The 15955-nt window shown below is 35.2% G+C and overlaps 1 protein-coding gene across 12 annotated transcripts in view; it reads left to right on the top strand.

The window, feature by feature from the left end:
* Positions 1-15955, top strand: part of PSPC1 (paraspeckle component 1) — a 67774-nt gene that overhangs the window by 13584 nt on the left and 38235 nt on the right. The window lies entirely within an intron of this gene.

Consider the following 15955-nt stretch of genomic DNA (forward strand, 5'->3'; position numbering starts at 1 on the left):
ATTTTCTTGAACTATGACATCACTGTCTTGTAGGAACAATAAGTGATGCAACATTTCATTTAATTGAAGGTGTTCAGATTATCATTTGCCTTTTTTACTCAGGAAATTAATTTTTCCAAGGAAATCATTTAGTTTTTTTAAGTGGAAGGTCATGAGACTGGATAATATGGGCATGAGGAGATGCCTTAATTGGGCTGGAAACTTTAAACTTTTTAATGATTCAGACTACAAAGCTTACTTGAATTGCTTATTTTGTGTTATGTTAATTTATTGAGAATAATATACTTTATACAGGTGGTGGAGCTTCACATGAAGCCTAAAATCCCACTCTTTAAGACTGTACTGTAAGACTAGATGAGGAAAATCTCCAAATCTTTACTAGAGATGACCAAAATGATCAAAAGCAAAAAAAAATATATTTGCCATAATTTCTATGTTAAATAATGTAGCAATAATGTATTTAGGTGCATTCAGCCTTTGAAGTCTCATCCTGAGGGAATAGCAAAATTGGGATATCAGAGGAATTAGCTTCTGAATTTTAAGGATGATCTCTTTTGGTTATGGGTATGATTTCTACCAACCGAAGCAGTTATGTGAGCACAAAGCAGTTAAATGCTTTAATTTTATGTAGTAAGGATACCTCTTACTGCTAAAACTAATTTTAGTGGGAAAGCAGTGAGTAAGTGATGCGCGTAGTGCTCCTCTTTACAGGTTCAACTTGATGCATAAAATAGAAACAAACTGCTGGATTCTCAGCTGCTTTCTGATTTGTGCTTTGTGGAAGTAATGTTTGTTTTACGTGCTATACTGTAACTCTGCCTGTAGAACTCTGAAGAATATAATGAATATGCTCTGAGACACCCTAAGAGAAGATAGAAAAGGAAATCTTTCATTTTCTCAGTAGGACTTAGGATTTTTAGTAAAGATGGTGAGGAAGCAAAATAGTTCCTTTGTGATTTTACCAACTGCTGTCAGTTGATTTTGCTGATAGTGTTTGAGAAACTCACAGCTGGAAATAGTTGATCATTTATTTCCCTGTGTGCTCACACTGTAAAGAAAACTGCATTCAGGCATACATTTTGGGGGGGATGAAGATCTAGAACTCAAAATATCCTGTTGTGCATTCCAATGTATTATTAAACTGTTAAGTCATATTTTGCAAAACAGCATGTAACAATCATCTGATGTAATCTAGAAGTAATGCTGAACTGATTATGACTTCTGTAGAGCCAGGTATGAAATTTCATTTCATGTTAATGTCGTAACATAACATCTTTTGAGGGCAGTCTGACTTTGTGACTGTGTAAGTTATGTGTCAGAATAATGCTGTGACTGAGCTACAAGATCCCTGTTGCTCCCTGCTGAGGGTTGCAGGAAAGGAAAGCTGGCAGGAATGAGATGGCAGCAGCTCCCTTCAGTTCCTTTTGCTGTTGGGTAGTAGCCTGTTCCTTGCAGCTTGAGGTTGAGGGAGAACTAGATAATGCTGGCCACAGCAGCCTCTACTGATTTGCTTTTTGCAGCAATTTGAGATAAGGTTACTTAGTCTATGAGCTTGAATTGCTTGCCATCCTCATACTGTTCTGTGTATTTAAATTTGGAAGTGTGTGTGTCTAGAAGCTCTTTAAGTTGTGTGCCAGACATAGCAAAAATGTAGCATAAGGAAGGAAGAAGAATAGTTCAGATGGAAAGCATTTCAATCACTGTAATTTATGAGACTTCATAAGATGAAATTCCTGGGGAGAAAGATAGAGGTGGAAGAATGTGTTAGAGTGTGTGTAGCTCTCCTACTGAGTTGCATTTATTGGAATTTCATTCATCTGGAATAATATACACTGCAAGGATAGATAGATGTAGTTGTGCAGTGAGAAGCCTACCAAAGGAGATTTGAATTGACTGAGGGAATATGAAGTAGAGCCATCTTGCCTTTCTATGTCATGTGAACTTGAAGTGGCATATTACAATCATTAATAAGTTTTCCCTAGTTTTGAGGAGTATTCCAGTCACGTGATGACTTCTGCTTCGGTTCCAATTTAATTCTTCCTCTTTAAGGTTTAAAGAACATTAGCAGTGATGTATTTCTTTACTTTAATACATTTCTAATACGGGCAGCTATGAAACTAAGCATGACCTATCATTCTACAACATGTCTTTAGATCTGTGTTGAGGTGGTGGTGTGTGAATGGAGGTTTGAAAAAGCCGCTGCATTTTGGATCTGACAAGAATTGTAAATCGTATCTGGAGATTGCAAAATGATGCATTTTTTTGTATTAATAGAATTTCTTATACAGCTGAAGTTTTTTATTTAGTCTTAATTAGTTTACTGTGAGCAGACTCCATCTGATAGTCTCATCTAGTCCTAGATTACCATTGTGCATACGTTGAAAAAAGTTAATTTCAGTTTTGAGAGTTGAAAAAAAGTTTCTTCTTGGTTAGCACAACATTTTATGATACTGGGGTGTAGTTTTCAATCATGTCCGGTCTCGATAAACTCTTTTGGCTTAAATTATGTTACACATTGAAGTCTTCTGCCAACCATGCATTTAGAAGGAAACCAATAATTTTCTAATGCTTGTTTTTGTTTCTTAAAAGCTTTGAAAAGTAAGCTTCCCTCACTTATATCCTATTCCTTATTACTGTTCAGTATAAAAGGAGGACATAAATGGTAAGTGCGATGGCAACCACAATTGGAACTTGTCATATAAGGCTGCTGTATCAGGCTTTCCTGTTTAAAGCTTCCTTCTGTATCATTTTCCTAACTTGTTAAACTTTTATTTTTCAGTATGACCTCTTTTGAAAAATCTATTGTAATCAAACTTAATGCAATTAGCAGTTATTTGGTTTAGTTACAGCTGATGATAAACGCTTTCTGTATGAGTGTTTTCATTGCTGAAGCATTCACAGTGAGGTTGTGTGTATATATATAAAAAAATCTGATTGCATTGACTGCTAATCCAGTGGGCTTCCTCGTGATGCCCAGACAATTTATCAAGCTAGTTGTGCAGTCTGTAGTAGATAAGCTGTTGATTTACAGCTCTGTATCATTTAGGGTTTTCTACCGTGCTTCATAATGGCAGATTTCAACTAAACAACCTTTATACCCCAATATATGTATGCATTCTAATTAATTATGTGATATCTTAATCAGGAAACTTCTTCCTATTATTTTTATTTTACATATGTCTTTTCTCCTGAAAGGAGAGCTTGGAGATAGTGATTGTAAACAATGTTTTTCAGCAGCACAAACGTTTTTTAAGTTAAAAATTTTCTAAGTGCTTTTAATATATTATTCACTGTGCAGTGGTTAGTACCTGATTGTGAATGGTCTATGCATATATACATTAATTCTAAATCAGTCTTTTGGCTAAATAATTCCAACGCCAGGGGTTATTTTTAACTGACATCACTGATGTATAAGAGTGAAAAGAGAATTATTTAGATCTTGTGTATTAAAATAGTTTTCAAGTGTTTACAAAAGAGCCCCAGATTTGTAGAATTATTATTCTTGCATTTCCATAGTAAAGCTGCAAAATATTGTAAAGTGGATACTGTACTTAATGAAACAGTAGCTACAGTACTGTCTTTCAGCAGTTTACAGCTCTTCTTACTGATGGTTTAACGATAGCGTTGAGATTTTTAGGCACCTCTCTCCTCTTTCTTCCCACTTCTGCAAGGGAACCTTCCCTCTTTTCAAGTGTAACTCGCACAGATAAGGAATTGTTTCTTGAGAATTAATCATTTTCAACTTCTGAAAGCTTACTGCTGCTTTTGTGGAAGACTTTGTATTCATACTTAATTCACAAAAATAAGAGTAAAAAATTAACTCTAGAAATTCGTTTTCCTTTTATTTTCTTAGACAAAAGCTCCACTGCTAAGTATGTTGCTTAAATAGCAGAATGAAGTGGCAGGCACTAGAGTGGTGGAGGTTGCTTTAACAGCACGGATATAGTGGACTTGAAAGCCGTAACACAGTGCAGAGCATCAGGGTAAAAAAACCAAAATCCACAAAAAAAAACCATCAGAAAAAAATCACGTCAGAGCAATAGCAAAGTTTGTAGTTCGAGGAATGCCAGAAAGTTGGTCAATGTAATTTGATGTATTCAGTCTTTGTTCTAAGAACTGTCTTCGTTTAGAGCAGCTTCTAAATGAAGCTTCCTCCCCATCCCTACCAACTTATTTTGAGCCTACTGTGGTATGTCAGAGGAATGGCTCACTTCTACAGTCCCATACGACTTCAGTAGTAGATTTCTTTGCGAGAAGAATATTAATTGGATTTTCTTACACCTCCATAATTCAGCAGCAGGTTTTTGGACATCTAGACTCTTCAGTGAACAGAACTGAATAGATTTTTTTCTATCTTCTGAACTACTATGTGCCAAAGCACCAGTTAGACAAGAAGTTTGAATTCACACTGTATGCAGGATTCTTTCTTACCGTTGCTCAGAGCAAAACTACATTAAGGTAGATTTCCAGTAATAAATCCGTTGTTAAAAATTTCCAGAGATACATCTTATTCCATAAATAGCTTTGGTATTTTGGAGGTTTAATTAGCATTAATTCTGTGACCATTTTAGGATGGTGCATAATTGACTTTCTAAATTGATGTGCATGAAGGAAGCCATTGAGGTAGTTTTTCAGCAATGAAGCAAATAATCATTGCAGTGTTGGATTTTACTTGTAATTTTATATTTCAGTATGTGCAAATGATGAATATTTTATGTAATGTGACTTCGTCTCCCTGTATTAAGCTTTATTACAAATAACTAAGAGACTGTAAAATTTGAATCTTCTACTCAGGCACAGTCAGCTTATAATGCTTGCACAAAATGCTTAGAACATACTAATGTTTACCTCATGTAAACCTGTAGAGAGAGCAAGTGACCATTCTAAAGACATTGCTGTTCACTAATGTGCTATCAAATATGTGTAGATCTCTAGTACAGATATACTAGCAGGCATTCCCAAGCTTGTTCTCATCTATGGTAATTGATACAGGCTTTTGTCCCTGTTTTTTTAGGTTGTTTCTGTTTACAAATTAATTAATTTTCAGTAAGACTGATAGGCCAAAAAACTTAAATGATCATTTTTCTGAAGATACTTCTTATACAATGGCAAATGGCCATCAGCCTTGGTCAGTCATAGTTTTTCACGAGGCCTTAGAGGAAGCAGATGCCTTTTTTGTCGAATTATTAATGGAAAGAGTTAAACTGCCATCTAGTGCTTGTTTATAAAATACTCAATGTGCTTGCTTAGTTTTTCCTTGCTTAATGAATTTTGCAGGTGCAATTTAGAAAGCTCCATTAAGAAGCAAATATGAGGACTATAGTTTTAAAAAAAAAGCCACCGAACAAAGTTCCACAAATACTGACTTCTCTTGGGTTTTCTATCTTCTGACAGATAAGAATGAGACTTTTGTAGAATGGAAAAAAAATCACTTATAAACATAATTGTTTTGTTGAATGCTGTACATATTTAAGAGACTAAAATTAATATTTGCCTTAATCATTTTCATTTTCTTTTCCTCAGCTTCTGGACTTAAGTTTAACTTGGAATTTGTACATGTATTTATCCAAGCTAAGAAGAGATAACATTCAGTTTCAGTTATCTACTCAGTACCTATTTTGGACTTGTCCACTTGTGTGAATCCTGAGATACTTCTTGAATTGAAACTTGCAGCCAAAATAAGTTCCTGTACTTAGAAAAGTTTGTCTTTATTCAAAGGCTCTGCACTGAAGGAAGAATGAAACACCTAGAGAGTGATAAGTGTGTCCATAGAATTCTAGAGGAACTGTTTGATGGATGTGAGGAGAGCTTATTTCCACTCCCAGTTTCTCTCTCTCAGGATGCAGTGCCTTTTAAGTAGCTTTTTTCTTAGTGCAAGCAATGAGACCTGACCTGCTTAGCCTCTAACGTTTTTCTTCAGTAGCTGGCAGAATGGAAGACTTCGACAGTGATAACGCAGTGAACTACAACCTAGGAAGGAGCTTGTTTCAGTGAGGTTATCTCTCCATTCATATCAAGCTGAACGCGGCTCTTTATTTTTAAGTAAATGAGTTTTTTTAATGAGTCTTTGACAAGTCTAATTGCTGCAGTGTAGGCATCGAGCAGGTTTACCTCATTACTTAGTGCTTGCTTTGGATGACTAATTCTTTTGTAAAGAATATGAAACGTAAGTCTAATATTTTATATTGTCATATTTTTCTTAAGGTTCCACTTCATCTTTCCAGAGATCTGCTGGTATTTTTAGATACACTGACATTTTTAATTAGTGTTTTTTGGAAACACGAGACAAATGTATTTTCAATTGGCGAGTTTAATGTTTTGGTTAATAGAAACGGACTGTTGTAGTTTTAAAGGGGTCAATTATTCTGTTTAATATTTCTCGTTAAAGAATTCTTTCTCAAACATCATTTCTGCAGCAGCTACCAACTTGCTAACTTAGCTTCACTTTTGAATGAGATGAAAGAGTATTTGTATTAGTTTTGTTGTGTACATGACAGGAAGTATGCTGCTTTTCCTAATGGTGCTGAAGGCAGTTTTCTTGATAGTTACACTTGTGGCAGGTTAGCTCATGTCTCTTCTGAGTGTATTCATAAGAATGCAGGATGTGGCAAGGGTAGTATAAGGTCAAAATTATGTTACTGATTCTCTTCTGTATATGGTGTTAGAGCTTTTAGTCTTTTTTTTCACTTGGTGTGTGGTCTCCCCCATACCCATTTTCTGAATTACTGAGCATTTGTTTATCTTCATGGAAACTTGTATATTCTGTAAGAAAGAAAAGTCTGTTTTCTTGTTTGTCCCTATTACATTGGGATTCCCATTATCTCTAATATGATTTTCAAGTCTGCTCTATATTACATATAATAGTTGTTTAAATATCTGTTGATGAAGGCAGGCACTAACACAAGAGTTACTGCATATGTACTTGAGTCAGGAGACTTAACTACAAAGCAGTATTTTTTCAATCCATTTAGATTTGTTCAAATACCAGTTTCTTAAATTTATGAAAATTCTAGAATTGCCTGGTTCAATGGATATTGAGTTTTTAATTCAGAACTCTGATTAGTCAGAGTATTAGTGTACCTCATCTTCCTCCTGTTTCACAGTAAACGGCTTCCAGGTTGTATTAGAATGTTCACTGGGAAGCTCTGCAGAGGTATGGAGCCTGGTATCATGCCAGGCAGCTTCACTGATGCTTTTTTTGTTCATGTGTTAAGTGCTGTGTGTGAACTGGCCAGAAGTTCACTGGTGAATTCTTAAATACTGAACTATCCTGACTGTTAAGAACATTCATTTCTAAAAGAAGTACGCATGTTTATTGAAAGTTTTTCCTATAAGATCTCTTAATATTGAGGAGAGCACCCTTTAGTCTTGGTTTAAAACTTTGGCTTTCAGCTTCTGTTTTGTAAATTTTTGTGTATACTAATCACCTGATGCCTCCATTCAGTTACCGAATGGCGTCTGCAATTGGACTTTTAGTTACAATTCAGTCAATGAATACCCTATTTGACAAGGGGATTAAAAACAGTAACACAAAACTCCAAAAAAGAATCTTTCTTAGAAAAGTCACTGTGGCTATAACTAGTGTTGCTGTAAAAGTTACTTTAAGGTGATTTTGTAATGTTATACTTGACAAATTTTAAAAGTTATGTTTTTACATAAACACATACTTCATGATATAGCTACATTCTTAGCTGGTTATTTTTCTTCTAAGTAATTATTGACGACTTTCACTTAATCAGATAATTTGTCTTGAAGTTGGGGAAAATTGTAATTTTGAGACATTCCGATGTTCATTGTGATAATTTCTGTAGGTGCAATGAAAGCTAAAATGTAGCATTGTTTTAGAACACCATTTTCAGTTAAATGTTCAATTTCTGCACGATGATAAAGTTAATCCAGACTTGGTTACCGATTAGACAGCCCATTAACTCCACACCTGCCAGGGTGAATTGTGGAGTACTTAAGTGGAACTTGTTCTGAGAAAGTAAGGTTTCTTCCGTATTTCCATGGATGTGTCATAATCTATTTTGATATTTACCTACTCTTGTGCAATTTCTTTAAAATAAAGGTATGAGGCCAACTGTAGCACAAAATTATCTAATATGCTCTGAATGTATTGTGAAGTGATTACACGTACCGTTTGTGAACTGGGACATATGGTAAATATTACTTTCAGAAACAGTTTTACAGGTAAGTAAACAAGTAAGTGCCTTAAATTGATTACAAATGGAAAAATTGTACGATGTTCAGAAGTTGAATTGTATTTCATGTTTTCATTTCATTATCATTTAAAAAATGAAGATAATAGAAATAGGAGAAGTGTATTTAGACACTAGTTCAGTGTTGCATAACTTCTCTGGGTCCAGGTTAATTGACAGAATGTTGTGGGGAGGAAGTTACAGTCAAGAGTTAACATACAGATATGTGCCTTTTCCTTAAAGGATTTCCAATGCTGTTAGTGGTTACATTCTTTAAGCACAATTGTCTTATCAAAAGTATTTCTGAATTTCACCTTTAAATTTTGGAGAAGCACAAGTCTACCTTGTGAGTGTTAGTTGTTGGATCGAGGACAATTTCTGACAGAACACCTATGTTCCTGTTTGCTCTCAAATTGCTCCCAGTGATGGCGTCTGAAAAAATCTGCCTTGCAGTTATGCTTTCTGTGCTTTATCTGTATAGCCATGGACAGTGAAGGGGCTTGGTAAGCTTTTCCTCTGGCTGAATAGGTGGAGACGATGGTGGTTGACTGAAGCATGTAATTAAGTGGATTTTATTCCTAGTTATTCTGAATAACGTGGAGTTTGTTCGGTGCCATGTTTTGCCATCTGTTTATATAATTTTGTCTGCTGAATAACATTTTCTACAGGTTTGGAGAAAGTGACGAACTACAGTTAATGTGCCTTTTTTATTCTGTGTTGTTACATACACAGTATTTTGTTGTGTAACAAATGGTGGTGGGTATGGTGGGAATTTGGGAAATAACTATACATCATTGCATTGTTTTCAAATATAACAACATGAAGAGAAGCAGCAAATAACTATATGACAAGCAGAAAAGACCTATCTCAGTACGGGCTGTTCTTGAATTTTTGGCGAGTAATACAGCAGTCTGAAAGAATGAGCAAAGTTGCAGTAGCTTAGGTGATAAAATATCATAAGAAAAAAAAACAATTTTTTAATAAATGTATTAGTGCTTTTATTCAAATTATTGAATCTTTAATTTTTTGCAGAAGATAAGGCTCAAGCTTATTATGTAAGGTCACTAGGTAAAGATGCTCGAAAAATATCTGCTATGGGAATGCAGACAACTTCTGTAATAGTGATGACCAGTATTTAATACTAAAGATGGATGAGTATCTTTGATCAGAATTGGAATCTGAATTATCAGTTGTCTTTAAGATAATTCGGAATTATTTATTAATAAACGACTTGAATAAAAACAGACCTTTTTACTACCTTTTCTGGCTCAGATGATGAGTTAAAAAAAAAAAAGCAATAATGGTTATTCATGTTTTTTCCACTTAGATGTTCATTTCCACTTCATTTGCCTTATCCCATGTAGTTCAACACAGTAATTATTTTCTGCTTCTCATGACAGCAGTGAGAAAATTTCTTTCATGTAACAGTTGCAAATACTTTGATTTGTTTTCCTAATCTAGTTTTTAACTTTCTTCCTCGAACTTAATTTTTAAAAAAATAAATCAATTTTTTTTACATTATTTAAACTAATAATTCACCGGCAATTACTCTACTGCACACATGTTCTGCTCTCTGGTATTTGCTGTTTTCAGCTAATGCTTTCTTGAAAGAACCTCACCTCTTCAGTTGCCTTCTTCCTTCAGTATTTTTTCTACAAGTTTTCCTTTCACTAATTATGAAGTAGTAACTGAAAAACACTTATAGTTTGGAAAACCCAGTGTGCGAAATGGAAGTTGATGAATAGTGGAGTGTTTGGGGGTTCTTGGTGGTTGAAAAAAAAAGAAATCCTGTTATTGTAATGGTGTTTTCATCCATATTTTATAAAATATATATGTTTCATTTTTAATTTTTTTAATTTAATTTTTTTTAAATTTTGATTAAGCGAATGCTCATGTTCTGCAAGATGTCACCGCTTTACTCTCTTAGAGATGGAATTAACTAGAAAATTTTGGACTTAAAAAGAGTCAAATGTGAGAGACACCAGAAATGAAAGATCTAGAAGATAAAATATTGGCTCTTCTGCATTATGAGTAAAATAAAAGAACGAAGTGTGAACTCCTCCATCTTATAAATAACAGGCATATTTGGAAAATAAGAAAAAAATATTGGCTAATGTGTAATAACAGCAAGTATTAATATACTCGGATGTGCTTTAGATTTTGAGGTAAACAATCTTACAAGTCTTGTTGAAACTAGTCTTACAATTGCTTGCAGCAAATAATTTTGAGATTTGATAGAATGCGATGAAAATACCCAAGAAAGCACAATTAATGTTTAACAGATTGCATTAATAAGGCTGCTATAGGTGGCAGTCTTTGAGTCTTAATGCAAAAAATGAGATTGTTGGAATAGTGTTCAGTAGAAATGTGTGTTCACTTATAGGATTTTTCATTGTTCTTGGTGCTTACAAATTTGATGGAATAATTAAATGAATCATTAAGGTTGGAAAAGACCGCTAAGGTCATGTAGTCCAACCATCAACCCATCACCACCATACTCACTAAACCATCTGCACTGTTATACTGGTATTGAACACATTCAGTAGATAAATTGACAGGATAATTTGCATTGCGCAAGCAGTCAGACTGTCAGTTAAAAAAAATAATTTACTAGAATCATAGAGTTATTAAGGTGGGAAAAAACCTCTAAGATCATCCAGTCCAACTGTCAGCCCATCACCACCATGCCCACTAACCATGTCCTTCAGTGCCTTATCTACCCTTTACTTGAACTTCTTGTTCAAGATGGTTCCTCCACCACCTCCCTAGGCAGCCTGTTCTGATACCTAACCACTCCTGCAGAGAAGAAATTTTTCCTGATATCCAACCTGAACCTCCCCTGGCACAACTTAGGATCGTTTCCTCCCATCATATCGCTGTTACCTGGGAGAAGAGGCCCACAGCCTCCTTTCAGGGAGTTGTAGAGAGCAATAAGGTCTCCCTGAGCTTCTTCTCCAGCCTCAACAATCCCACTTCCCTCAGCTGCTCTCCATAAGATTTGTGCTCCAGAGTCATCACCAGCTTTGTTGCCCTTCTCTGGACACACTCCAGGGCCTCACTGTCTTGTAGTGAGGGACCCAAAACTGAACACAGTACTCAAGGTGCAGCCTCACTGGTGCTGAGTACAGAGGTATGATCCCCTCCCTGCTCCTGCTGGCTGCACTATTAGTGATAGAAGCCAGGATGCCATTGGCCTTCTTGGCCACCTGGGCACGCTACTAACTCATGTCAACTAACACTGCTAGATTGTCTGCACAGTCTTGGCAGACACTGCCCCGAGCCTGTGGCGTTGCCTGGGGTTGTTGTGACCACAGTGCAGAACCTGGTACTTGGTTCTTGTTGAAACTCATATGATTGGCTTCAGCCCATCAATCTCACCTATCCAGATGCCTCTGTAGAATTGTCCTACCCTTAGGCAGATCAGCTCTTCTTCCCAAATTCTTTTGACAGGATCATCAATAAAGACAAAAAAGAGCTAGCCCCGGGACTGACCCCTGGTGATGGTCATGAGTAGTGTTCCCCAGCATTTAGCTCCATTCACCACCGCTGTCTGGGTGCAGCCATCCAGCCAGTTCCTTACGTAGTGAAGAGTGTACCTGTCCAAACCACGGGCTGCCAGCTTCTCCTGGAGAGTACTGTGGGTGACAGAATGAAAGACTTTGCTAAAGTCTAGGTAGATTACACTAGCAGCCTTTCCCTCATCTACTAGGCAGAAAGATTAGTTAGTGGCTGCATCTTCTGTATTAAATAGTGGTTTATTTCAGGGAATTCTTAAATGTAATTACTTAAGGAGTGAGTTGTCCCCTAAATGCCTTGATAAAGTGGAGGACGGTGCAATTAAACTTTTCTTTTCTGGAACTGTCAGTATAGACCAGACTTAAACATCACTCAACAGTTTATATTGAAATTAGACTTGGATTCCACTTTGAATGTAGCTGTAGGCGAATGACTTAGCAACACAAAGCACACTGGGAGGGTCAGAGTTTTTTTTAACACCGTATGCTCTGCCAAAAAATAAATTGCGTGCTTTGGTAAGTAGAAGCTAAGCAAAGTGAAGACCTTAACAAAGATCTTGATAGTTCAATAAAGGAAGACCTTAAATTGTCTTCCATCTTATAATAAAGATCAGAAATAACTGGTATTAAATTTAAGCAAATTTACAATAATATAACTTCTTTAAAACAATTTCTTATGAGTCTATAGCGGAGGTGTGCATGATCTGTCCCTCCTGCCATTTCTGTCTACAGTCTATCAGCTGGTACCAATGTGCGTTAGATGATACAGTACTTATTTAATGAAGTTCTGTGATAAAGTGCTATCCTCTTCACTTGTTAATTCCCTATGAAATGTTTATGTTGAGACTGACAATATCATGCTGAGTTAGCTGTTTTGCATGTTTAGTAATAAATCCAGTATTCAGTACCTCTGTCTTATATTTTACTGGGAAGCAGTTTTAAAATGTTGCTTCAAATGTATGTGTTTCTTAGGGAACAGCTTCATCTTAAAAAGCAGAAAATATTTTTGGCTTTCTTTAAGTACTTTCTTATTCTGTGGTGTTCAGGTGCTGAGAACTACCCTCGGTGAACTGAGTGTGCCGGACTAATCATGCATCTTTTTTCATAAGGGAAATGATATTTTTTGGTAAACAACCAAATCATAATTTTTGCTCTAATTAGGAATGTTTTTCCAACCTGTAGCATTTACTGAAATATATATTTGCATATATTTCATTCAACATTAATTACTGTTTTTTTACTCATAAGATTCTTGTAGTATAGATTCTTTAATCATTTAATTTAGTGAGTCATTTCAATCAAGTCTCTTCATTACTTAAATCATTGAAGAAGAAATTGTCTGCTGTCACCTTGTTGCAGTGTTCTGCAAAGACCAAGTCCAACTGATAACTTACTAAACCTGATTTTATTAAGCCATTCATATATAATGTATGTTTTAAGGCTACATTTACTTTATCTTGTTTAATGTATTTGTATGCATAATTTTACGTAATGTAAGGGAGTTTTTTTAAACTTTCCTGAGTGGGAGCTGTCATTCACAGAATTATTGTTTGGGCTGAGCAAGATCAGGATTACAAAGAGATCTTGCATTTTGAAATAAGATTGGTATTTTTCCTGTGATAGAATAAAGTTAAATATTTTGTTATACTGAAACTTTCAGGATCTTACATACAGGTTTTGATGGAAAAATCTAAGAGGGAAAGGGTGCTGAGGAGTGGGTAGGCAGAAGGCTTTTCTTTAACTCTTCATTGGCAGCATAATTTCTAGTGAACTGAAAAACTGGAGATGCTGGATTGAAGTGGCAGAATATTATGAGGAATGGGTGAACAGTGTGTAGGCAGAAGTATCCCATGTACTCTTATTTTTGAGTGCCTAATAGATGATTAAGTTAACCACTTAAGTAGTTTGTATTTAAAATATAGATGGCTTTGCATAAATGATCTTGTGTGAGGGTTAAGGAAGATTACACCAAAATCACTTAAGCTTCCTGTAGAGGCCAATGGAAATGTTTTTCTTTTTTCAAACTAGACAGAATTTAATGAAAGAAAAAGAAACTTTAGAAGAAAGTAATGATTTACACTAAGGTTGAGAAATGTCATACCAAATTTGTCAACTATAAAATCTGTAAGGGAGTTGAGTTCATTGAAAACAGGTAAATATGAACGTTTGTGTGGATCATATTTTGTTATATATGTAGAACTTGGTTAACTGTTATGTTTCTTATTGTTCAAACCTGAGTTGATGGGGTAAGTGCTTTTTCTTTTTGTAAGGCATTATTTTACTGCTGTGCCTTATTGTTTTGGTGACCATTTCCTTAGCTGAAAGGTGAGTAGTTCTATGTGAATTGGGAAGCTTCTGATCAGTGACACTTGAAGAAAACTGTGTGATCTATTTTCTCGATATTTATTTTGGTATCTTGCTTTTTGCTCTTATAAAATATTCCAACCATACACATCCCATTCCATAAATTTTGGACTGTTTTGTTACTATGAATATCATATCACTTGGAGGCAGAAATGTGTTGTTTCTTTAGATGGCCGCAATTGCAAGGTATGTTTCCAGGAAAAAAAAAAAGTAGTACTAGTTTGTGTCTTTGTCTTTTTAACAAAACAAAATCAAGCAACAAAACAAGAAAAAAAAAACAAGTTTTGTAACTAGTTGTATTTGGTGTGAGAAAGGAATTATATCTGGTATTGTCTCCTGTATCTCGTCTTTACTGTTTGTTCAAAACTGTAAATTTCATGGTTTCATAGAGTGCTTAAGAATGTACTAATATCTTTTAAAATCATGAAGAATTATCTTGACAATTTTGTGTGTACTTAAGATTACTATCAGTGGTGATTAGGGTGCAAGAACATTGTACGTGATAAAGGTGCAGTGCTCAAGAAATATTGATTGTAATATTTGAAGCGGGGGAATCTGTACTATATTAAATACATGATATATATGTATATATATACATATATGTATGTATATATATGCAATTTGAAAGCAGTATTCAGTTTTTTTGTAGATCTGATTTCTGCAGTTAACATTAGAAGGAGTTGGAAATGTAAGGAAATAAAATTTTTAATGCTTGCACCTGGAGTAATTAGCAACCATAGTGCTATTGTTAGTTGCCATCATAAGTTTTTCTAAAAGCAGAATACTTGGATTAGTCAGATCCTTTTTAGATCCATTTGCATTAGTGAGTTGTGAAATATCTTAGGAAAATCACACACCGGGATTGGTAAACTTTCTTTTGACTTGTAGGAAGAATTATTATTTGAAAATAGGATATTATTCATTGTATGCTTCCGTTCTATTTTTGACAAAGGAGCTTCTCAAAAATTGTTATACTTTACTACTCATCTGTTGTCTTAGAGCTTTTTATTGGTCTCTCTTGTAATTGCATATCATCATTTTTTTTCTTGTTCTCTTCCAGTTTAAGCTGTTTTTCCAGGTACCAGCTGACTTCAGAGGTTCTTAACAGCTTGCCTGTGTATTTGACTAGTAAAAATTTAGTACTCTTGCTGCTCAATTTTGCCTCCCTGTAATGGATGGTAAGGGGTGGCTTCAGGGAGGTGCTGAAGCAGGCTGCTACTCAACAGGAGAATGGGTAGTCAAAGTGAGGAAAGGAAGCCCTTAGAAGGCGATCTCACTATCATTATGTTCAACAGTATCAACCAGCAGCAATTAAACTGCTCTATCAGAACTGCCTGTTGGTATTCCTTTCTTTGCGGTGTTTCAGGCAAATGATGTGGAATAGTCAACCAGATTTATCTGTACTCTTCAGTTCCTACTTGCATGGTATAAATCTGTTAGTTCACAATTTTTGTGGGGTAGGACTGTATCTGGATTCCTTCAAGTAAAAGCTTTGGTAAATTAAGTAAGTATAAGTTTTTATCTTTAATATGTCAAGCATTTAATCACTTTCATGATACATGCTGTCAGTTAATGCTGAGTGGTTTTTCTTGATAGGGGATTTACTTTAAATGTTTTAAATTTGTGTTAGCTGCATAATTCATGTCCCCGTACTGAAAATGTACAAGAATGCTACAATCTAAGCATAAAACAATAGGAATAATACTTCTTCAAAGTATGTAGACAGATCAGCAGATAGAGATTCTAAGTTGATGGATCTGAAGTCTACACCAGAAATATTTTTATACGGTAGAAATTCAGCACTGAAGGTAAAGCTACAAAATGATAAGTAATAAATTTTTGTTGTTGTTAATGTGATTACAGTAGACTTAAATACAA

The sequence above is a fragment of the Numida meleagris genome, chromosome 1, assembly GCF_002078875.1.
Source record: "Numida meleagris isolate 19003 breed g44 Domestic line chromosome 1, NumMel1.0, whole genome shotgun sequence".
In the NCBI taxonomy this organism is placed as follows: Eukaryota; Metazoa; Chordata; class Aves; order Galliformes; family Numididae; genus Numida; species Numida meleagris.